Source organism: Stegostoma tigrinum, chromosome 10, assembly GCF_030684315.1.
Source record: "Stegostoma tigrinum isolate sSteTig4 chromosome 10, sSteTig4.hap1, whole genome shotgun sequence".
Lineage (NCBI taxonomy): Eukaryota > Metazoa > Chordata > Chondrichthyes > Orectolobiformes > Stegostomatidae > Stegostoma > Stegostoma tigrinum.
The window spans coordinates 60578138-60603095 of record NC_081363.1 but is presented as its reverse complement, the minus strand read 5'-3'; the positions used below and the strand labels follow the sequence as shown (position 1 = coordinate 60603095).

Genomic DNA, 24958 nt, shown 5'->3' with positions numbered 1-24958 from the left:
GAGGAAATCAGTTTTATTGTTAGCCAGGGATGAGAATAGGTTTCAATCCTTGAACTTTTCCTGACTAGCCATTCGTATAAGAAGGTACAAACCTTCTGAAGCCCATGACCCTAAGTCAGAATTGGGAATGTTTTTGAGGCTTCCAGCTCCCAAATGCTGAGAGATTGCAAAATGGAATGTTAAATTTCCTGAATAACTTCCTCCATAACGTTTGCATTAGGACTTTTAGGGGATTCCACCAGCCTTGATTATCTGGAAACATGAAGATCTGGGCCAAAATTTCTTTTCAAATCAACTGGACCCACTGTTGAACTACCTTATCACAACTTGAAGATATCTAAAATATATCAAAGAAAGTGGCACCACATTCGAAACATGATAACTATATAAAACAGGCAAAATAGACAGTGGCACAGAAAAAAACTGAGCATAATGATAAAGTAGAAACTCCAAATAATACAAAATATGCACATAACAATTTTGTCGAAGTACTCTAACATCCTCCATCAGACAGAATGTATCGGTATAACTGATGTGGGGTATCACAAATCAAGCTCTAGAATATCTTCGTATAGCAGTAAAGTCACTGAATGTTTCAACAGTCTCAGCCAAGATGTGCCACACTTCCTTCCTGGTCAGGTGTCCTGTTTTGTAGTGGAGGATCCCACTGTTGGAGTCTTCTGGCAGTATTCTAGTGAAACTGAAGGGGCACTTCTGCTCCTTTTGATTCAAAACAATCATATTAAACTTTCCATTTTAAGCGTCTGCTCATGCACCATTGGGAAAATCTGGGTCCAACAATTTATCAATGGAAATTGTGATTTGAGGCCACTTATCTGTTACACAGCTTTGATATGCACATTAAAGGGATGACTGCTTAAAGTGAGCCATTGAGTAGATAACCTCTCCCAGGATATCAGTGGTCAGAATACTGAAGGAAATCATTGAATGAGAGAACCATAAAGTAATAGAGCATAGAAGGAGGTGACTTGGCAAGTCAAGTTTGCACCACCTGATTTCTGGACTAATCCAGTTAGTTCTACTCATTCTCTCTTTCCTTACATCAGTACAAGTGTTTTGTTGAAGTATTTATAGAAATCCCTCAAGTCATGGAAATTAATTTAGATTGCATTAATTAATCAAATACTTCTTTTACTATGTTAAAATTTTTCTCTTTCTTTCACGTTTCCAAGGAAGCACATTTCCCATTGTCATTGCAATATTGCTTTGTTGCAGTAATTATTCCATGTTACAAGTGAAATGTTCTGACTTTCAGAAAGAGTTGCACTGTAAGGCAGTTCTCTTTCACTTTCCCCTATTATTGAAAACTGTTGTCTCTAGCCAAAGTCTTATAGAACAAGGTGGTCCCTTAATGTGCTAAGTGCCAATGGGCTTGCAGTAAAAATTCACATCACATCTCAGTTTCTATAGCAACAGTAGTCTTTCCCATAATGAACTGTATCATCTGACTGATGTCATAGCAGCATGCAGCAGGTCAAACGAGACACCTCCTAGCGCATCCTTACAGCTACGAACAAACCTAAGGAAAAATGGTATAACAGGAAATGGTAAGTTCTTTACCATTATGATTACTTTTAAAAAATAACAATTGGTGATTGTCTCAGACTTCAGAATTGAACTCCAATGTGCTGTGGCAGAAACGCCTCCAGAAATTTTTTTCTTTGTGTTTGGTATTATTCAAATCTTGTGAGGGAGGTTGTCGCATCAATAGACTGTATTCTGCAGATGGGAATAAGATGAAGGCCTAGATTCCTAATGTACGGACTCGAGCCTTTGTAACTTGTTTTTTTTAACTTTTTTCTGATATTATTAGAAAATCTATCTTAACTAGTTCAACAAAACGTGTAAAAATAAGGCTAAGAATGTTGCACAATCCAAAAATGTTTCATTAATGCCACAAATAATTGTGTGTTTTCATACTCTTATGCTATCGTATATTGTTAATTCTAGGGAGCAATGATGTAGGCATAAGCTTTCCATGCACTAAAGAGCTGAGTGTGATATTGTAAGTGCTGTTGATTGTTGTAAATTTATCCTGTAGCCAGCAGCTGAATTCTTGTTTGGCTTTAGCATTAGGCTAGCCTTTCGTTGCATTAATGTTTACAATTTTTGTTTACGGATTAAGTTAACGTAAATTAGAATACATTCAGGTAGTTAAAAATCTATGTGATAATGGTAATTCTGTGGTGGTTAAATATTCATTTTATTATTATTTTCTGAATTGTTTATATTAAAATGTATGTTAGAAATATTTACATTTTATCTTGCAAGATGTGTGTGTGCAAAGTCTTTATTGTGAAAAGAAAGCATGTTTTAATCGTAAGTGACATTTTGTGAAATATAAGACATTCAATTTTTTATGGTATGCTTGCAAAGACAGGCAGTAAATGTGTATTGTACAGGCCTTTAGGTCTCATTTGACTGGGGCAGGAGTGGAAGCTTGAGTGCTTTAACCATTTTTTCATTCATTAGTACCTTCAGTGTTATGCCGAAATTCTGATTCAGAATTTGGGTCTCACATTTATATGCCACTACTAAACACAAACTTCAGACAATTGGACGTGTATGTCCATAAAAATATAGAAATGGGGAAGATGATTTTTGACTTTAAGAGCTTTTTGAAGTGTATTGTGTTTGCCAATATGTGGTGCGTATTTGCAATTCTGTTTGGTTGCAAATAATGTAATAATGGTAAATTAAGGGGAGCTGGCCACAGCCATAGAATGTGGTTGTCATGCATTTGCTGCTGGGAAGAGAGAAATGTCTGAGAAGACAGCTGAGGCTCTGTGCTGCAAATGCAGCCTCTAAGTTAACCACTAGGGATCTATGCATGGATTTGGACTGCCTCATTTGTCAAGCTGTTTGCCGAGCTAGCTAGGGCTGGGTTGGGTCACATCTGAAACCTGCACAGTTTCACTAAAATGAAACAACTTGTGTAAGGAATTACTGATTAGAATAAAATTACTCAACAGTTTTAAACATATATCGATAAAGCATCACAAACAAATAAAAATATCTGCTCAATAGAATAATTATTTCCTTAAATATCGTTAAATGCAGCATCTATATCTTATTAATGATGAGGATTATTAGCTTAATCAAGCATGCATCCGGTAGGATCATGAGCAGAGGCAGATTACTGACACCGAATTGTGAAATATAGGGGGTGGGGCTACAATGGAAATACGTTACAAAATGTGTATATAAATTTGTTGAGAATTATTTTGAAGGACACAAAATGACTTATGGAAAATAAAAGCAGTAGATGGTCATGTCAAGTTGTGAAATTACAATTTAAAGTCCAATTAATATACTGTCAAGCTCACAATATTTTGCCATATTTGGAAAATTATCTAAATGGTCATCTAATCTATACCTGATCTGAAAAATCTACCAGAAAATGAGCCCAATTATATCATGCAGATTCATTATTTTGTGTCAGAAGTGCTTTAGACAAAGCACGTGTTGCAGCAGATGAGGAGTATTTTATGTTAGGTGAGGTGCAATGATATGCTTTGTAAGATGATGTGCATTAGATAAGAGGTTTGTTCGGAGCTTGAGTTTAAATGTCTTAGGTGTGGTCTTTGGGAAAGGGATGTGTTGTGTCAGCTGAGCAACATGTCATTTGAGATACATCTATTTAAATATTTAGGAGGAAGCTGAGGGATTTGGGAATAAGAAGAAACTATTTGGTCAAAAAAGCCTGACCACTACAGTATCTTCCAATGATCTCACAAGATCCATCTATTCCCTTTCTCTGTAGAATTTGCATCATTTGTTTTCTTGAAGGGAAATGATGATTCATTATACATCAAATCACGGTAATGAGGCCCCGTGACCTATCAGTCCATAGACTGTTGATAAATGATTGCTCCCGGTTGAACATGCCATATGTCTTAACATTTTCCATTAATATGTAATTCTTTCGCATTGATTATTTGACATATTTCAGGCAGAATTTGCTGTGCATATAGAACCAAAAGCAGTAGAGGGACAGTTATACAGCACAGAAATAGACCGTTCCTGAAAACTCATCCGCTCTGCCCAGACATCCCAATCTGACCGAGACCCATTTGCCAGCATTTAGCCCATATCCTACTAAGCCTTTCCTGTTCATGTGCCCGTCCGGATGCCTTTTAAATGATTTCATTGTACCCGCCTCCACTGCCTCCTCTGGCGGTTTTTTTCATACACGCACCACATTTTGCGTGAAGGGTTGGTCCTCGGGTCCCTTTTAAATCTTGCTCCTCTTGCCTTGAATCTATGCCCTCCAGTTTTGAACTCACCAACCTGGCTGTTCACCCTATCCATGCCCTTCATGATTTTATGAACCTTTGTAATGTAACCTCTCAGCCTCTGACGTTCCAGGGAAACCAGCTCCAACCTACTCACCCTCTGCTGTATATCTCAGATTTTCCAATCCCAGCAACATGCTTGTCAATCTTTTCTGGACACTTCTACGTTTAGCAACATCCTTCCCATAGCAAAGAGATCAGGATGAAACACAGTATTCTAAAAGTTGCCCCACCAATGTCCCGCACAGCTGCAACATGAGGTCCCAACTCCTATCTCAGTGCACTGACCAATGAAGACAAGCATGGCAAACACCTTCTTCACCACCCTGTGTACCTGCAACTAAACTTTCAAGGAACTCTGCACCTACACCCCTACGCCTCCTTGTTCAGCAACACTCCTCAGCACCCTACAATTAACTGTATAAGTCCTGCCCTGGTTTGCCTTACCAGATTGCAACACCTCACATTTAATTAACTTAACCTCCTTCTGCCACTCCTTGATCCATTGGCCCATCTGTTCAAGTTCCCACCATATTCTGAGATAACTTTCTTCACTCTCCACTACACTACCAATTTTGGTGTCACCTGTAAACTTGCTCACCAAACCTCCTGTGTTCACATCCAAATCATCTATGTAAATGACAAAAAGCAGTGGACCCAGCACCGATCCTTGCAGAACACCACACCAGGCCTCCAGTCCAAAACAGAACCCCTCTACCATCACCCCCCATCTCCTACCTTTAAGGCAATTTTGTACCCAATTGGCTAGCTTCCCCTGGATTCCATGTGATCTATCCTTGCTAACCAGTCTACCATGTGGAATCTTGTCAAAAGCCCGGCTGAACTCCTTTTTGGACAATGTCTTTTTTTCCCTTTGTTCATTCATGGGATGAGGGCGTCACTGATCAGGCCAGCATTTATTGCCTATCCCTAGGAGTCTGGAGTCACATGTAGGCCAGACCAGGTAAGGACAGCAGTTTCCTTTCCCAAAGGAAATTAGTGAACCAGGTGGGTTTTCCCGACAATCGACAATGGATTCATGGTCATCATTAGACTCTTAATTCTAGATATTTATTGAATTCAATTTCCACCATCAGCCGTGGCAGGATTCAAACCAGAACATTACGTGGGTTTCTGGATTAGTAGTCTAGCGATGATACTACAAGGCCATTGCCTCCCCTTTGCCTTCAGCATTGACTTCCCTCATTGCATAAAGTAGCCACATGCTATATAGATACTAGCAACTGAAAAGAATACTTAGAAAAATGAATGGAAAATAAACAAGGTGGTTGAGAAATACAAGTTGACCTGTGTCTGGAAGAAAGGTGAATGGGAGAAGATTATGAAATTAGGGACAGATCGCTTCAAAGTACCAAGGAGAAGAAAATGTATGGATGTTGCCAATTTGAAATTAAACAGAAGATGTGATGATTCCATTTGAAGTTGGACTGTGCTTTGTGAAAGAATAGATAACACTCTCAGTTTGTCTCATTGTCAGGTGGGTAAAGGTTCTTCCTTGAGCTGGTTGAAACAAAGAAGAAAGAACAGCAGGTTCCAGAGTTTAATATGGTGATTATTAGTTTCAACATGGTATTGGAAAAGGATAAACATTCCATAAATGTAAAGGTTTTCAAATGACATGAGACAAGAACTTTCAAAAATTGATTGGAGTAGATTGTTTGCAGGTAAAAGGATGTATGACAAGTGGGAGGCATTCAAGATTGTGATGACGAGAGTTCAGAGGTATTTTGTTCCTGTTACAGTAAAGGGTAAGGCTGGTAAGATAAAGGAACAATGGATGAATTGAGATATTGATTGTCTAGCCAAGAACAAAAAAAATCTTTTTTTAGATGCAGGCAACTTGGTTCAATTGAATCTCAATCAAATAAAGAGCGTAGGGGCATTCTTAAGAGAGAAATCAGGAAGGCAAAGCATGGATATGAGGTAGCATTGGCAGATATGGTTAAAGATAATCCAAAGAGATTCTACAAATACATTAAGAGTAAGAGGGTAACGAGACAGGGGGAAGGGCCTCTTAAAGATCAACGAGGTCATCTTTGTGTTGAACCCCAGGAGAAGGGATAATACTGAATGAATATATTGACTCAACTTTTACAATGGAGGAAGAAATGGAGTGTAGAGAATGCAGAGAAATAAACTTGGGTGTTTCAAAAACAGTTCACATTAAAGAAGAGGAAGCTCAGGAGGGCTTAGAGAATATAAAGGTGGATAAATCTCAGGGACCCGATCTAATGTATCCCAGAATATTGTGGGAAGTGAGGGAGGAAATTACGAGACCTCTTGCAGAAATATTTGCGTCATCTATGACAACAGGTGAGGTGCGTGATGACTGGAGGGTGGCTAATGTTGTACTTTTGTTTAAGAAAGGTTGTAAGGAGAAATCGGGGAACTATAGACCTGTGAGCCTGACTTTAGTTATGGGTAAGTTTTTGGAGGTGATTATAAAAGATAGGAGTTATGGACATTTAGAGAGGCAAAAATTGATTAAGGATAGTCAGCATGGTTTTGTGAGAAGAAAATCATGTTTCACAAACTTGGTGGAGCTTTTTGAGGAAGTTACCAAAAAAGATTAATGATTTTGGAGTAGTAGGCGTCATTTATTTGGATTTTAGTAAAGCCTTTGACAAGGTTCTGCATGGTAGACTAATTAGTAAAGTTAGTTCACATGGGATTCGGGGTGAGCTTCCCAATTGGATGCATAATTGGCGTAATGGCAGGAGACAAAGAGTAATGATGGAAGAGAGATAATGGGAACTGCAGATGCTGGAGAATCCAAGATAACAAAGTGTGAAGCTGGATGAACACAGCAGGCCAAGCAGCATCTCAGGAGCACAAAAGCTGACGCTTTGGGCCTAGACCTCTGATGAAGTGTCTAGGCCCGAAACGTTAGCTTTTGTGCTCCTGAGATGCTGCTTGGCCTGCTGTGTTCATCCAGCTTCACACTTTGTTATCTTAGTAATGATGGAAGGTTGCTTTACAGACTGGAGACCTGTGACCCATGGTGTTCAACATGGACTGGTTCTGGTTCCTCTTTTGTTTGTCACTCACATAAATGACTTGGATACGAATATAGAAGGTATGGTTAGTAAGTTTGGGGATGACACCAAAATCGCTGGCAGTAGACAGTGAAGTGGGTTTTCAAAGATTCAAAGAGATCTTGATCAAATGGATCACTGGGCTGAAAAATGGCAGATGCAGTTCAATCTGGATAAATGTGAGATATTGCATTTTGGCACAACAAACAAGGGAGGGTTTATACAATTAATGGTAGGGCCTTGGGTAGAGTTGTAGAGGGACTGGGAGTGAAGGTATATAATTCTTTAAAGATGGCATCACATATTGGGAGGATGGTTAAAAAGGCATTTGGCATACTTGTCTTCATTGCTCAGCCCTTTCTGTCTTAGAGTTGGGAATTATGTTGAGATTATGCAGGATAGTGGTGAAGCCTCTTCTTGAATACTACATGTAGTTCTGGTCACCCAGTTATAGGAAGGACATTGTCAAGCTGGAGAAGGTTCAGAAAAGATTTACCAGGATGTTGCTGGGTTTGGAAGATTTGATTTAAAAGGAAAGACTGGATAGGCTGGGACTCATTTCACTGGAGCATAGGAGGTTGAGAGGTGACCTGTTAGAAGTTTCTAAAATAATGAGAGATAGATAGATAGATAGATGGCAGTTGTCTTTTCCCTAATATGGGGCATTTCAAGACAAGGGAGTACATTTTTAAGTTGAGAGGAGAGAAATTTAAAGAAAAACATAACAAGCAATTTTTTTACACAATGGGTAGCTTGTGCATGGAATGAACTTACTGAGGAAATGGTGGATGCGTGCACAAGACATTTGGATGGATACATGAATAAGAAATGTTTGGAGGGATATGGGCCAGGAGCAGGCAGGTAGGGCTAGTTTAGTTTGGGATTATGTTTGGCATAGACCGGTTGGACCAAAGGGTTTGTTTCTGTGCTGTATGACTCTATGACTCTGACTATTTTCATAGAAAGACAAATTTGCAAGTTTAATAGTTTACTGATGTATCTTAAAATGGTGTTAATTATAAAGGAAGTAAAAATTAAATGCATGAGTAGACCATTTACTAAGATCATCTTTAATCTGATCATGGCTTTGAATCCATTTTCCTGCCTTACCCTCCTAATCCTTGATTTCTTTGTCGGTCAAAATCTGTCGTACACAGCTTTGAATATCTTCAATGATACGATCTCTACTGTTCTCCAGGATGATGAATTGCAAAAATTAACTACCCCCAAAGAAAAGATATTCATCCACATCACTATCTAGAATGTACAATTGCAATAAGGTTTCCCACCTATATACTTGATCCCCTTGCAAAAAAGGCTCACATAACATTTACATTCTTAATTTCTTGTTGCTACCCTTTAACCTTTTGTAATTGATTTGCAGAGACCCAGATTCCCTTTGTACCACAGAATTCTGTAGTTTTAAATAATATTCTACTTTTCTATTATTTCTGCCAAGCAGACAACCTCACAATCTCCCACATTGTAATTCACTGCCAATAACTTGCCCACTCACTTAATCTGTGCAGATCTTTTCTAGCCTCCTCACAATGTTCTCATTTGTCTGTATCAGCAAATTTGGCAAAAATATGCTGAGTCCCTTAATTTAAATCATTTAACTAATTTGTAAATAGTTGCAGCCTCTCACTAATCCTGTTGGCACTCCACGAGTTAGTTTGGCAACCTGAAAATGACCGAATTAGCCAACTCTGTATTTCTTGTTTGTTAGCCAATCCCTATTCAACAAGGTTTAACTTGTTCAACGGTTTTTCAGTGAGACTAATAGCATAATAATGGAAATTCTCATCAATCCAATTAATTTTCATTGATAGCAGTCTAGGGATGCCTCAACAGTGCATCTTTGCAAAGTTGCCATTAGTTTCAGTGGAGTAATAATGGTGAATGTTGACAGTGTTGTTGCTATTACTGGTCCAAAATCTGGGTCTTTCACTTTACTGTACAAATTGCAAGGTGTAAAGCATGCTCCTTTATTTGAAGGCTACAGACACATTTATAGAGGTTGAGTCTAGCTCACATCAGAGAAAATATTCTCAGTGAGTAATGCAGCTTTACAGTTTACAGCACTCTTTTTAGAAGCTGTGGTTTCCTTTGTAAATGTTTTGCTAACTAGGTTTACTCATCTTATCCACACTGAAATTTCTAGTTACTATCTTAACGAGTGGCTTATAACTCCCAACCAGGTGGTGTGTAGACCCAGAAATTCTCATGCTCTGCATATTTTCTGCTCTTTTGTAGTCCTGTGCTCCCATTATTTGTCATTTGCATGCTGAAAATGTTGCAACCAATTTACATCTTCTAGGAATAATTGCAGATTGCCAGCTATATCTAATAAATTCATCCAGGCTTCATGGCCTGTAACAGCAGAAGTTACATGCTTTGAACGACTAACAGTTACATTATGGGAAATGTGGGGGAGGGATGTCATGACCTGGATGGCCTGTGTTACTTTTTGTTGTGGATAGTTCTTCAAACTGTTATCTGTGAATGTAAAATTTATTCTTGCAAGTGCAACAATTGATTGAGTCAACCACTGGATTCTGCATTTTTTGCAATGTAACTACAAAACTTTGCTATCATTATCAAATGTTCCATTACAACAACAACAATTTTCACCTATATAATACCTTTTAATACGACAAAGCTCCAAAAGTGCCTTAAAGGTGTGGAGGGTAGAAGAAGTCATTTAAATTAAATAGCTATAAAAGAAATTGTATCGAATTTATATTAATAAAGTTTGGGTGACAGTTGGAAATTTGCGTTATTCAAGGAAATTATTGTTTGCCTTCCCGTCAGCATTCCTGTCTCCCTGCATATGTGAAAAGAGCAAATCGTTGATCCAGACTATCAGTCATGGTGCAACATTCAAACTCAAATCACTAAACCCATTAACATGACATCTTGGGAGAGGTATTAGAACAAAGAGAGAAACAAGTCAATTTAGGAAAAATGTCCTGGAAAATACCTTTCCAACTCTAAGAGATTGAATATCAATCCTCATTCTAACCTATCTACTTTCTATAAATCAAGATGCCTTGTATTTGCAGGGATTCACTCCAAATCCCTTCTGATGGCCATAGTGAGTCCATACTGTTTACATGTGCTGGCTACTGTAGAACTGGAGAGCCCTCTTCAAAAAGATCTACTTTTTTTTCTTGGTTTTGTACTGAAGGTCCTAAAACTTGTTGTTTCATCAAACTCTCATAAACTATTCGCACAACAAAATTATTCATCTGGTCATCTGCAGAGATCTTAATCATGTAAAAGACCATGCTCCCCTGTAGGTGACGAAAAATGATCTAAACCAACCCTGATAACTAAGGGATTAATATTCAGAAAGAAGAACAGAAATGGCTGGAAAATCTCAGCAGGCCCTATCATTTAACTTGGGTTTCTCTCCACAGGTGCTCTAACGAATTTTCCAGCAATTTCTGTTTTTGTTTCGGATTTCCAGCATCTGCAGCTCTTTTGGGCCTTTTTTTGTTAAAGATTCAGTAATATTCTGGAAAGCTTTCTTCAAGGGTTCAATATTCTCCACAATGGAACAGAGCAAAGTTGGATCTATTAAAGATATAACAATAGTTTGGCCTTGTACAAGGCAGACATTGTATTTCTAGTTTCAGATATAACTGCAGCTAATACGTTCTAACCCCAAATGGTTATTTATGTTTGGCCTTCTGGCATTGGTTAATGTCCTTTTAAGGATCCTTTTTGATTTGATTTATTGTTGTCACATGTACCTAAGTACAGTGAAAAGTTTTGTTTTGCGTATACAGGCAGGTCATAATATAACAAGGACACACAGATCATAAGGTATTTATACAGAATGAGGCATACAAGGTTACAGCTGCACAGGAGATGCACAAAAGCAAGATCAACATTAAATGTGAGATTGAACAGGCCCATTCATGAGTCTAATAACATCAGGGAAGAAGCTTCTCTTGAACCTGTTTGTATGTGTGTTTAAGCTTCTGTATCTTCTGCACGATGAAAAAGGTTGAAAGAGAGAATTACCAGGGTGGAAAGGGTCTTTGATGATGCTGATAGCCCTGTACTAATAGTTCATTCTGGGTCATGCCTAGTTTATCTCAAAGCTCAGTTGAATTCCTATAACGTTGGAAGTTTGAAGTACTTTTGTGAGCAAAAACCAACAGTACAAGGCCCACGAGATAGTTCAGAATTGCATTTGGAACTCATATATGCACAGTTCAAAGTAGCATTTTTTAAATTTAATTGAAGGGACATTCAGTGATGAAAATTCTATCTTTGGGAAACTGTGCAAGTGGCTGCAAGCAATCTGCTGGTGGTAGTCAGGAGACCAATGCTTCAGGCAGCCTTCCCTTCCTGCTTGGTTGGATCTGCAATTTCAGGCTATTGTGAGGCCTGCGCACCCTCTTCCAAATTGGAGTTCAACACTTACTGGCCTTTTTTTTAAGGTTTTAAAATGTTGGGGAGAGCTCACTTCCATCGTGGGACACCCTCTCTCTCACTTACCTGAAAGGATAACTTGTGCCTTTTTCCTAGTTGTAAAGCTTCCTATTGGCCCTCCAGCATCAAGAATACACCCACCTCTTCACTTAATGGTGAACCTGCCCTCTGGCCACTGACTTACATATTGCAGAAAAATCACAGCAAGGCAACTGCCTTCCACACATAACCCAGGTTTATGAATCCACTTAGTGTGAATGCTGGAGTCATGAAGCTTGCAGGGAAAGTCCCATCTCTTGTCTCCATGTTATCCACAAATTCACAGATTGTGAAAGTACAGAAAAAGAGCATTCGGCCCATAATGTGTGAGCCAGCTCACTGGAAGCAATTTACTTGGTATTACTAGCTGATGTTCTCTCCATAGCCCTGCATCTTTTTCTTTTTCAGATAATAATCCCAGTTGAATACTTCAATTAAACCTGCCTCCACTACACTCTCAGGCAGCAAATTGATCCTAATCATTCTCTGCATGAAATGTCCTTATTGCATTGCCATTGTCTTAAATCTATGCCCTATTCTTAATGCTTGGCTATCATGATTTTGAATATCTCCATCAAATTTCCTGTCAGCCTTCTCTTCTCCATGGAAAATAGTCCCAACTTCTTTCATCTATCGATATAGCTGAAGATGCAAATCCTTTAATGAATTCTTGTGCACTTTTTCTGCACTCTCTAATATTGAATAAAGAGTCATATCGCGTTCAAAATGTAAATACTGTTTCTCTCCACAGATTCTGCCAGAACTACTGAGTATTCCCAACACTTCCTTTTTGTGTACCCCATGAGTGCTTGTTCTGCCTGCTTTTTAGTGATCTATATGGAACATTCCCTTATTCAAATCCTACTTAGGTCCCCTCCAACTATTCTTTTTCTGGTCTTCAATGATAGCATGAGTGCTGCCATCTGCTTTTGCCTTCAACTGTGTCCAACCCTTCTCTGGCGTTTGTCCCGTCTTTCCTATTTCTTGCTGCCAGAACCATAATTGTCCACCAACATTAATGTTGTATCCAGAAAGATGCCATCATTAAATATATCATGCCCTCCCCTTCCTGTCATCATTCTGAATTGACTGTTCCCCTCACAAACCCTGGTTCACACCCCCCAACATCGCACCCTTTCCCATGACACCTTCCCATGCAATAGCAAGATGTATAACACAGTCCCTTTTACCTCCTTTCTTTTCACTAGCAAGGGTCCTAAACACTCCTTCCAACTGAGCAAAGATTTTGTAGTACTTCTTTCAATTTAGTCTACTGTTTTCACCATTCACAATGGGGTCTCCTCAGACTGTGCAATCATTTTATGGAACGCCTCCACTCAGTTCCCAAATGTGACAGCAACCATTTGGCTACTTGTCATTTTAACTTCACACACCTTACTTCCGTGTTGACATTTCTGTTCTCAGACCACTGTAATGTGACATTGAAGTCTAACATGGGCTTGAGAAACAACACTTCATCTTCTGATTAGGAACTTTACAGCCTTCTGGACTCAAGCACTGGTTCAAAAACTTCAGACCATGAACTCTGTCCTTCCTTTGGATTTCTTTTACCTTCAAGTGCCACTCTGCATATTATTAGAGTGGCTTAGCTTTTGAGAGAACTGGCCTTTATTCGGCAACTAACACCTACTTCCAGACAAATGCTTTGTTTCTTTACTACCACCAATGCCACTCTGATTGTTGGTTGTTCTATGACATCTTTGGTATTTGCCCTCCCCCACACACTTTCCTTTTGTTTCACTTGCTCCTTCAACCTTCATCAACAGCATAGAACCCATTATATTTCTACCTCTCTTCAGCTCCAAATAAAAGTCACACTGGACTCAAGATATTAAATCTGTTTCGCCATTCACGAGTGGTGCCCGACCTGCCGGCTTTTTCAGCATTTTTCATTTTTATTTCAGACCTCCAGATGTGCAACATTTTTGTTTTTATCGTCAGGCCTCCTTTGCTTTGTACTCTATGTGCCTGTTAATAAATCCTGGGAAACTGTGTAGCATTTTTAAATACACTCTCTACCCTGTCCTGGCTCCTTCAATACACATGTACATCAGGTCCCTCTGCTCTTGCACGCTCTTCAGTATTATACCCTTTTTGTTTTATATTGTCTCTTCCTACCAAATGACGTCTTAATGCTAATATGTTATACAAATGGCATAGAGGCACAAAAGAAGATGTAAAATAGATCCACAAATTGATACTGAACTGAAAACGTATAACTCCTCGGGGAAATTTGAACTAGCTCTCAAGCCCGTGTCTCTTTATTCATGAAAAGTGCAAGTAAATGATGACCTGTTTGAGGTCTTTGATGTTATGATGGAGTTTGATATTGTGGATGGAGAGAACATATTTTCAATTCTGAAAGAGATTAAAACTTGTGACAATGAACATAAAATTGTCATCTAATTCCCTCCTAGGTTAATCAGAAAACGTATTCATTTATATAATGCTAAGAACATGAAACTCACAACTGCAAGAAGTGGTTGACACAAATAGTGTTGGTGAAGTAAAGGTGAAGCTAATTAAGCAGATGAGTGAAAAAGGCATGGCATGGGGAAGTTGTGGTGCAGTGGCTGTGTTCAAACCTCTGGGTCAGGAGGCTCCATGGTTATACCATAGCATCATGAAGAGGTTGGTATGAAATATTTAAAAAGAAGGCATAGCAGAGGTTCTAGTGGTGCAGTGACTCCACCTCAGAGCCAGGAGACCCAAATTCAAGTCTAATCTGCACCAGAGGTGTGTCATAGCATCTCTGAATCGGTGATTTGAAAATATCTAGAAACAGCAGGCAATTTTGAAGAAGATCCCAGGAGACTCCTGAGTAGCATTAACAGAAGCAGAGACAGGAGGCCTTATTTCAGTACTACCCAGTGTATAATTTTATAACAGGAAAACAAATTCCGAACCAAAGCAGGAAAATTCCAGCAGACATATTACTGCTGTTGGAATCGTCCTGGAGTCTTTTGGAATTTAGACTATAGCTTGTGCACAAAGCTTATAACAGAGCTTGTCCTCAATATTGAGGACTCACATGGCAACTGTGCCCAGATTTTATACCACTGTGCACCACTCTTTGGTATGGTATTCTCTTAGGAGTACAAGGAAAATGGTTGTGGTGTCTGAGACATTGTCTTAAGATGTGATTCCGTGGGAATAATTGTTTTAGGGTATTGTTTGAGTAGGCTGTGGAACAGCTCTGCGAGTTGTGTTGTGTGTCCCCAGATGTTAGTAAGGAGGATTTCAGAGGGTCAGCTGATTTTGCCACTGTTACTTCCAATCGTTGCTCATCCAGTTCATTTCTTTTATGAGACGTTGTTAAATACACGAGTGGGTTGCTAGGCCATTTGAACAGGCATTTAAGAGTCAGCAACATTGTTGCAAATCTGGAGTTAAAGGTAGGCCAGGTGAGGATAGCAGATTTTCCATCCTTAAAGGACATCAGGAATCAAATGAGTTTTTTTTGACAATCAGCAATTGTTTCATGGTTGCTGTTAGAATATGCTTTAATTCATAATTTATTAATTAAGTTCAAATTTCACCATCTGTTATAGTGAGAGACAAACCCACATCCCCAGAGCATCACTGGTTTAGTCTCGATACCACAATGTCATTGCCTCCCCATTTTAAAGTGCATCTGTCTCATCAGAGAGTTTAAATCTTTCAATATCCTGCAGAGAAATAGACAGGGACCAGCTGTGGCTGCATTTTAAGTCATATTGCAAGTACTGATCATCACAGATGCAATAAATCACGTGAACATTCAATGAAGAATACACATAAATGCAGTGCTTTTCATTCAAAAATAATGTCTAAGTCCTCATCTCTTCTGTAATCACTAATTTGTGAAAAACATCAGGTGTGCCATGAGCATTACATTTGCTGCTGTGACAGGTCCTACCACTTCTCATCATGTATGCGTGATTATATAAATGACATTGCCTGTACACATTGTCATGTGGTATAAATGGAAAAATCACCCACTCTCATAGTTTTTGTGCCCATTCTTTGTGCTCACACATTTTCATTTTCCTCTTTCTTCCATTATGTGTCTAGGTGCTTTCTTGACATCAGCAACTGAAGTGAGGCAGTCTGCCAGCTTTGATGTCCTGATGTCTTGGATGCCAATAGTACCTGTCCTCTGGTCACATGGGGCTTTGATGTCACCAGGCTGCTGGGGCTCTCCTGCACTCGTGCAGTGGCATCCCCTTCAGTCTTGCCTGCTAGAGGTGTTGGGGTCACTGGTGGAGGGTTTTAGGAAATGCCATTAATCCTGGATGCCCTGAGAGGAAAACCCCTGGGGCAGCTGGCACAGCTCTCATCCTCCATCTGGATTTGCAAAGATACCTCCCTGTCTCTCTGAGGGGGAAGGACTTCTGGAGTGAGATTCATTGGCCTTGTTGTGCTCTCATCCACCCATGGCCATGATTACGCTGGATGTATAGTGATGGAATGAAGGTCAGAACACGTATGTATCAAAAGCTTAACTTGTCTCTCCGTGTGGTCACATGGGTGAAACCATGCACTCAAATGCCTGAGACACGTGTAACTCATTTTTAACACAGACTGCTCCATATCTCATGCCCTCTCATCAAGAGATTAAAAACTTGTCATGGTCATCAACAGGCCTTAGTCAAACAACTAAATTCAGCTAGGGCACCTTGCCAATGCCCCCTCAAAGTGTACAACCGCTTAGTGTTGCAATTGACGTTAGCATGCCAATCATGGCCTTGACTTTCAGCCCCAGCAGTCACAGTCTGCACTGGCCACGGACACCCATGCAGCTGGAAAGAAAATTGAAGGGAATGCTGGTCCTAACATGGTAAGTCAAGAACAGCCTCTGATACCATTCCAGGGGCTTGGACACGGTTAATCGGTCATTTGGGATTGTGAGAGTCAGGACGTTCTCCCATAAGCGGTGAAGTGCTGAATGTAGGGCAGCCCATCTGTTCTGTGTCTTCCTTCCCTGTTGAGGGCTGCTTTCCTCCTGGAATGCGAGAGAGGCAGGTATTAAAAGAGATGAAAGTGGGTGGCACAGCTGTTACTTTTGGTTATAGGTGTGGAGAGGTCTTGGCTGCATGAAGAAACAGTGCAGAGGGCAATGTAGGGTTAGAGATGTCAGGGGTTGGGCAGATAACAGCAAGTGAAAGAAGATGTTGCTGGCAATGAATAGCAAAAGTGATAGTGTATGAGCCTTGGTACTAACTGAGGTAGGGTGTGTGAGAGGTACTGGGTGGAAGATGATAGCATTTACAGAGCTGGTGGAGCTGATTATTGGCTTTCTTTATACACTATGGACATTCCTCCAAATAGCTGAGGCCAGTTTAATTGGGTGGTAACCCCTGGATCAGGCCGGTACGGTCTGTGTCAAGGCCACCACTGCTGGTTTTGGGGAAGAGGGAATCCTACGTCTGCACCATCCCATCCAGCAGGCACCTGCCAACAAAACAGGGTGCCAGCTTTCCCCATGTCTTGTGCAAATGTCAGGAATTGGCTCCAGACTGACACTGCTTGTCTGGGTGAACAATGGGTTTCTAAAATTGCATAGGCACAGGGGATGCTGGTTAATTCCAGCATATCCTGCAGTGATGAGTTGTTCCAGGAATGGCATGTGGTAAGGTGCAGCCACAGTCATGCATTAGGGACTCCCTAGGGGTATGGTAGCTTGTTACCGAGGTAAATTAAGTAAAATACAATGAGAAATCTCATGAGGCTGTGAGGTGAAAAACTTGATAGAACTTGCATTTAACTTTAAAAAAGGCATGATTCAGCCCCAAATTCAAATATGTTGAATGGTGTAAAGGTGTATTCTTTATAAAACAAATGCATACTTGTCAGAAAAAGTTACAGCCAGATCACAGTGGTGTAAATCTTTCTGTAAACATGGTGGTGAGTCTTAATTACTGCTAAACAGACATTGCACTGTTCATTAATCCTTCTTCATTCTGTCTGAGGAGATACAAAGTCAGGGCAAAGTTGCTTGTCTTTTCAAATGGGTTCCAGATCCTCTGTACATGGCGTTGGGCATTTTTCTAACTCTGGTTGACAGAATCTGCTGTTTACAAGCCCTTACAAAGTTTCCGTACATGTCTAAATCAATTTGTCCCAAAGTCATTTACGCTGGGTAGAGTTGCATTTACTCGAATAGATGGCACAGATATGCAGTGCTGGGGAACAGCAGTGATTCAAAAAACTGAAAGAACTGCAGATGCTGGAAATCAGAAACAAGGACAAAAACTGAAATTGTTGTGACAGCTCAGCAGGTCTGGCAGCATAGTGAATAAAAGTCAGAGTTAGTCTTTTTAACCCAATGACTCTATTCAGGATAGTGATTCATCCTTGTCCAAGATGCTCTTGCCTGTCACACTAAATGATTACTTTTTATGCCTAGTCTATTTAGTCTGCAATGGATAAACTATTGCACCACGGGAAACACAACAGCTATATCTGATCTAAGATAATAAAATGTGAGGCTGGATGAACACAGCAGGCCAAGCAGCATCTCAGGAGCACAAAAGCTGACGTTTCGGGCCTAGACCCTTCATCAGAGAGGGGGATGGGGGGAGGGAACTGGAATAAATAGGGAGAGAGGGGGAGGCGGACCGAAGATGGAGAGTAAAGAAGATAGGTGGAGAAGGTGTGGGTGGGGAGGTAGGGAGGGGATAGGTCAGTCCAGGGAAGACGGACAAGTCAAGCAGGTGGGATGAGGTTAGTAGGTAGCTGGGGGTGCGGCTTGGGGTGGGAGGAAGGGATGGGTGAGAGGAAGAACCGGTTAGGGAGGCAGAGACAGGTTGGACTGGTTTTGGGATGCAGTGGGTGGGGGGGAAGAGCTGGGCTGGTTGTGTGGTGCAGTGGGGGGAGGGGATGAACTGGGCTGGTTTAGGGATGCAGTGGGGGAAGGGGAGATTTTGAAACTGGTGAAGTCCACATTGATACCATATGGCTGCAGGGTTCCCAGGCGGAATATGAGTTGCTGTTCCTGCAACCTTCGGGTGGCATCATTGTGGCAGTGCAGGAGGCCCATGATGGACATGTCATCAAGAGAATGGGAGGGGGAGTGGAAATGGTTTGCGACTGGGAGGTGCAGTTGTTTGTTGCGAACTGAGCGGAGGTGTTCTGCAAAGCGGTCCCCAAGCCTCCGCTTGGTTTCCCCAATGTAGAGAAAGCCGCACCGGGTACAGTGGATGCAGTATACCACATTGGCAGATGTGCAGGTGAACCTCTGCTTAATGTGGAATGTCATCTTGGGGCCTGGGATGGGGGTGAGGGAGGAGGTGTGGGGACAAGTGTAGCATTTCCTGCGGTTGCAGGGGAAGGTGCCGGGTGTGGTGGGGTTGGAGGGCAGTGTGGAGCGAACAAGGGAGTCACGGAGAGAGTGGTCTCTCCGGAAAGCAGACAGGGGTGGGGATGGAAAAATGTCTTGGGTGGTGGGGTCGGATTGTAAATGGCGGAAGTGTCGGAGGATAATGCGTTGTATCCGGAGGTTGGTAGGGTGGTGTGTGAGAACGAGGGGGATCCTCTTGGGGCGGTTGTGGCGGGGGCGGGGTGTGAGGGATGTGTCGCGGGAGATGCGGGAGACGCGGTCAAGGGCGTTCTCAATCACCGTGGGGGGGAAGTTGCGGTCCTTAAAGAACTTGGACATCTGGGATGTGCGGGAGTGGAATGTCTTATCGTGGGAGCAGATGCGGCGGAGGCGGAGGAATTGGGAATAGGGGATGGAATTTTTGCAGGAGGGTGGGTGGGAGGAGGTGTATTCTAGGTAGCTGTGGGAGTCGGTGGGCTTGAAATGGACATCAGTTACAAGCTGGTTGCCTGAGATGGAGACTGAGAGGTCCAGGAAGGTGAGGGATGTGCTGGAGATGGCCCAGGTGAACTGAAGGTTGGGGTGGAAGGTGTTGGTGAAGTGGATGAACTGTTCGAGCTCCTCTGGGGAGCAAGAGGCGGCGCCGATACAGTCATCAATGTACCGGAGGAAGAGGTGGGGTTTGGGGCCTGTGTAGGTGCGGAAGATGGACTGTTCCACGTAACCTACAAAGAGGCAGGCATAGCTGGGGCCCATGCGGGTGCCCATGGCCACCCCCTTAGTCTGTAGGAAGTGGGAGGAGTCAAAAGAGAAGTTGTTGAGTGTGAGGACGAGTTCCGCTAGGCGGATGAGAGTGTCGGTGGAGGGGGTCTGGTCGGGCCTGCGGGACAGGAAGAAGCGGAGGGCCTTGAGGCCATCTCCATGCGGAATGCAGGTGTACAGGGACTGGACGTCCATGGTGAATATGAGGTGTCGGGGGCCAGGGAATTGGAAGTCCTGGAGGAGGTGGAGGGCGTGGGTGGTGTCACGGACATAGGTGGGGAGTTCCTGGACCAAAGGGGAGAAAATGGAGTCCAGATAGGTGGAGATGAGTTCGGTGGGGCAGGAGCAGGCTGAGACGATGGGTCGACCAGGGCAGGCAGGTTTGTGGATTTTGGGAAGGAGATAGAAACGGGCCGTGCGGGGTTGGGGAACAATGAGGTTGGAGGCTGTGGGTGGGAGGTCCCCTGAGGTGATGAGGTCATGAATGGTGTTGGAGATGATGGTTTGGTGCTCGGGTGTGGGGTCATGATCGAGGAGGCGGTAGGAGGTGGTGTCGGAGAGTTGGCGTCTGGCCTCGGCGATGTAGAGGTCAGTACGCCATACTACCACTGCGCCACCCTTGTCTGCGGGTTCAGCTATATCTGATCATTTTCTCTGGATGTTCACTGCATACTTCAAATGAGGATCATTGTTTGGTAACCAGCAGTAGGAGGTAATTTTTTTCAGCTGTGGTACTCTTACAAGATTAGTGTGAAAGAATGGTACATGGTTGACTCTAACTATGGAAAATTCAATGGCCCTGATTTGAAGACATTGTTGTTAACTATTGTGTGTTGAGTTGCCTACCTATGCCCTATGATTCCATTTGTTACAGATTTTGACAAAAGTGTGATACATCCTTGAAAAGTAATTTAGTAAAAACACCCCCAGAATATACTGACTGTGCAATTCAGTTTTTTGTAACAAGAGGAATGCCTGACACACCCTGTTCATAAATTGCCATGAAGTTGGTCAGTATGGTTATGCCAACATGACCTTAAAAAAATCATTTTTACTGTTGTTTGGTGTCTTTCTCCCAGGCCACAATTCAGTGCTGCGAACTGTATCTGTGACCAAACATCTGCTTCTTCGGACAGATAGTTTTATTATGACTGTTTGGGAACTCCAGCACTCCCTAACAGATTAGATTGGGCTTGGTCAATTTTTACAGATTGTGGCAGAGTGTTTGCTTTGATTGATTGATAACTTTTTGTGAGGTAATGAGAAGGTTTTTTTGGCTCATTTATTTCAATGTCTGTATATACATATTTGGACAAGGTTAAGAAATGTGAAGGGAGATAAAGTTTCTGTCATTTAGTCTACAATTGCTCTGTCTGATTCCCATTTTAAGTTTTAAGAGCAGCAGCTTCTCAAAGATGTTTTTTGAATGCGTGTTTTTGAAGTTCATTTCAAGATTTATCATTCTTATCTGATTTATTGCTTCCACAGTACATACTTAAAGTTGCAGGGGCCAATGGAAGAGTCTTAGAGGGAGTATGGGATGTCTTGAGGTGGCAAGATGTCAAGGAGTGTCATGGGGAGTGGATGGAGTGAGCAAAATTTCGTGAGGGAAAGAGGGTTCAAGGGGCTTTCTTTGGTTAAAATGGGAGTCAGATGTGTCTTTGAAGTTACCTTACTCAAATTTCCATTTTAATAAGGAGTTAACAAGATTTCTTGGTGGCAGTATGTGTTTGAAATTCGATCACCATTGTTATATAGTCACAGCAGTCAATTTGTTCACAGGAAGGCCCTGTGTCTCCCGCATTTTCCACAACTCATCCCTCACACTCCGTCTCGCAATAACCACCAAAAGACAATCCCCTTACTCCTCACGTACCACCCCACCAACCTCCGGATACAACGCATCATCCTCCGACGCTGCCACCATCTACAATCCGACCCCACCACTAAAGACATTTTTCCAACCCTGCCCTTGTCTGCCTTCCGGAGAGACCACTCTTTCTGTGACTCCCTTGTCCTCTCCACTGTCCCCTCCAACCCCACCACACTCGGCACTTTCCCCTGCAACCGCAGGAAGTGCTATACTTGTCCCCATACCTTCTCCCTCACCCCCATCTCAGGCCCCAAGATGACTTTCCACATCAAACAGATGTTCACCTGCACATCCGCCAATTTGGCAAACTGCATCCATTGTACCCAGTGTGGCTTCCTCTACATTGGAGAAACCAAGCGGAGGCTTGGGGACCGCTTTGCAGAACACCTACGCTCGGTTCGCAATAAACAACTGCATTTCCCAGTCCCATTTTAACTCCCCTTCCCATTCCTTAGATGACATGTCCATCATGGGCCTCCTGCAGTGTCACAATGATGCCACCTGTAGGTTGCAGGAACAGCAACTCATATTCCGCTTGGGAACCATGCAGCCCAATGGTATCAATGTGGATTTCACCAGCTTCAAATCTCCCCTCCCCCACTGCATCCAAAACCAGCCCAGCTCATGCCCGCCTCCCTAACCTGTTCTTCCTCTCACCTATCCCTTCCTCCCACCTCAAGCCGCACCTCAATTTCCTCCATACTAACCTCATCCTGACCCCTTGACCTGTCCGTCCTCCCTGGCCTGACCTCTCCCCTCCCTACCTCCCCACCCACACTCTCCTCTCCACCTATCTTCTCCTCTATCCATCTTCGGTCCGCCTCCCCCTCTCTCCCTATTTATTTCAGAACCCTCTCCTCACCCCCCTTTTCTGATGAAGGGTCAAGGCCTGAAACGTCAGCTTTTGTGCTCCTAAGATGCTGCTTGGCCTGCTGTGTTCATCCAGTTTCGCACTTTCTTATCAGTGGTTGGACAAATGTTGGCTAGATCACCTGAAGAAATTGCCTCACGGAAAGAAGGAGAAGAACCCAGTTTTCAGCATTATTTCCAAGAACCTGCATCTCCAACGATACAGCAATATCACAAATACAGCAGGGGATCCCCAAGATTATGGGGGCATAGTTTGATTTGTGCCTAAATTTGTGTTAAGTATTAGGGTGAATCAATCATTGCATGCACCTGTTATTATTACCCAAAATCTGAAGTACATTTATTAATGATTTAATTTAAATAGGACCAACATCCGGGAGGACAAAAATCAGCCGGCCCGATGCTGAGCCAGCCATGGGTCTCAGGTCCTGCCTCATGTGGGCTGACAGGGGACTGGAGATCTTATGGGCACAAGTGGTGAATTCCTACTTCTTACCGGTTGACTAAAATACAAACTTCTTGTTGTTTTGAACAGCTTTCAGGGTCGTTTTAGTATTGATGGGAAGAAACATCAATACCTAGTAAAATTTGAAGGCAAGTTTTGCAATCAATGTCCTACAACTGCCTGAGGACCCTATCTACCATTATCAAATAGTCTCTATTGAGAAATGTGGTCCACTTGCCTGTTTAGAGATTTGCCTGAATGATAGTAGACAAGTTTTGGACACCATTGAAGTGGCTGGTTTTCAACTGCTAGCTGCCTTTTATCCAGAGGCAAAATGAATGACCATGAGCTGTATTTCTCTGGCTGTGTTTTATAGTTGTAAGGGTTCTATACCAAGAGAGAGAAGAACAGGATTAAAGCCATTTGGCCCAGTGAGCCGCCCCATCATTCAATAAAATCAAATGGATGATTTCTAATCTCAACCCCACTTTTCTGACATACCTCCTGTCCATTAATTCATTCAGGCTCTTGAACCTATAACTTCTGAGTGGGGAAATTACTAACAAGTCTGAGGAAGGGTCTAGGCCTGAAATGTCAGCCTTCCTGCTCCTCTAAGGCTGCTTGGCCTGCTGTGTTCATCCAGCTCTACACCTTGTTGTCTCAGATTCTCCAGCATCTACAGTTCCTACTATGACTATAGAAAAGATTTTACTTTTAGAGGCTAAGCAGGAACTTTAGGATTTCAATCGATCCTGAGCAATTTACATAATTGACATTGGGATTGAAGGTGGTCAGACTGCTATATACCCATGCCTGGCAGGGTCTATCACCTGTAGAAAGAAATCATGCTAGTAGCAACACAAGGTAGATGTAAAAATGAGATGCTAACCCAATCAAGACACAACACAAACTGCATGTATTCTAACCAGAGGAAGTAGTACGTTATAAATAAAAGTTAATGATTCCAAAACTAAGAAACCTCTGCATTTCTAGTACATTCAGTCATGAATGTTGGACAATCAAGCAACTAATTAGAGGAGGGGCTGCACAAAAGCCCATATTCTGATTAATGGTGCAGTCCAGCGTATGAATACAAAAGTTGAAACTGATGACCTTACATCTACTTTTAATCAGCAAATCTAATTGAATGGTCTCGATCAGCATTTCCTCAGCCCAGCCTCACAGATGCCAGATTGTGGTCTGTCGGCCCCAAAATCATTCTGCCTGTAATACTGGACATGTTTGCTCAAGAATCAGCCAAACTGCCAAACAAGCTGTTTATTACAGCCACAACCCTTGAATTTCTGGAAATTGTGGAAAATCACCCAGGCATACCTAGTCCATAAAATGCAAGATAAATACAAGGCAAGCAGTTACTGCTCCACCAATTTGTTCTCAATTGTCAGTCTCCCTGGTGCCAGGATCTGGGATGGCACTGCAGGGCTTTCTGAAATAATGGAGACGAGATAAAGGGAGACGAGTTGGGGGCTGCAGTGTGGAGCAGGGAACAGAGCGAGTGTGGGTTGAAACTCAAACCGGGAGCACAGCAAGCATAGGTCACAGCCTAGAATGGGAGCAGACTGAGCATGGGCCGAGGCCCAGAGGAGAGAGCAGAGTGAGTGTGGGTCGAGTCCCAGTGCATGAAGCAGAGTGAGCATGGGCCAAGTCCTGGAGTGGGAAGCAGAGTGGGTGTGCCGAGTCCTGGAACAGAGAGCAGAATGAGTGTGGGCTGAGGCCTGGAAGTGAGTTGTGGGCAGGAGCCCAAGTGGGGACCAGAGTTGGCCGGGAGGGGTGAGTCCTAGAGCTGAGTCCAGGGCAGAAGGGAGGCCT

The 24958-nt window shown here is 42.3% G+C and overlaps 1 protein-coding gene across 3 annotated transcripts in view; it reads left to right on the top strand.

Annotated features, from left to right (window-relative positions):
• The first annotated feature begins 1464 nt into the window (after positions 1 to 1464).
• The window catches only part of akap6 (A kinase (PRKA) anchor protein 6), a 359686-nt gene continuing 336192 nt past the window's right edge, over positions 1465 to 24958 (top strand). For 2 of the 3 annotated variants that reach the window (XM_048538018.2, XM_048538020.2), the window contains exon 1: positions 1465 to 1568. The gene's annotated coding sequence lies outside the window, so the exon portion shown is untranslated. Of the gene's footprint in view, positions 1569 to 1719; positions 1779 to 24958 lie in introns of those variants that run through there. The other variant, XM_048538019.2, reaches the window with a different exon arrangement.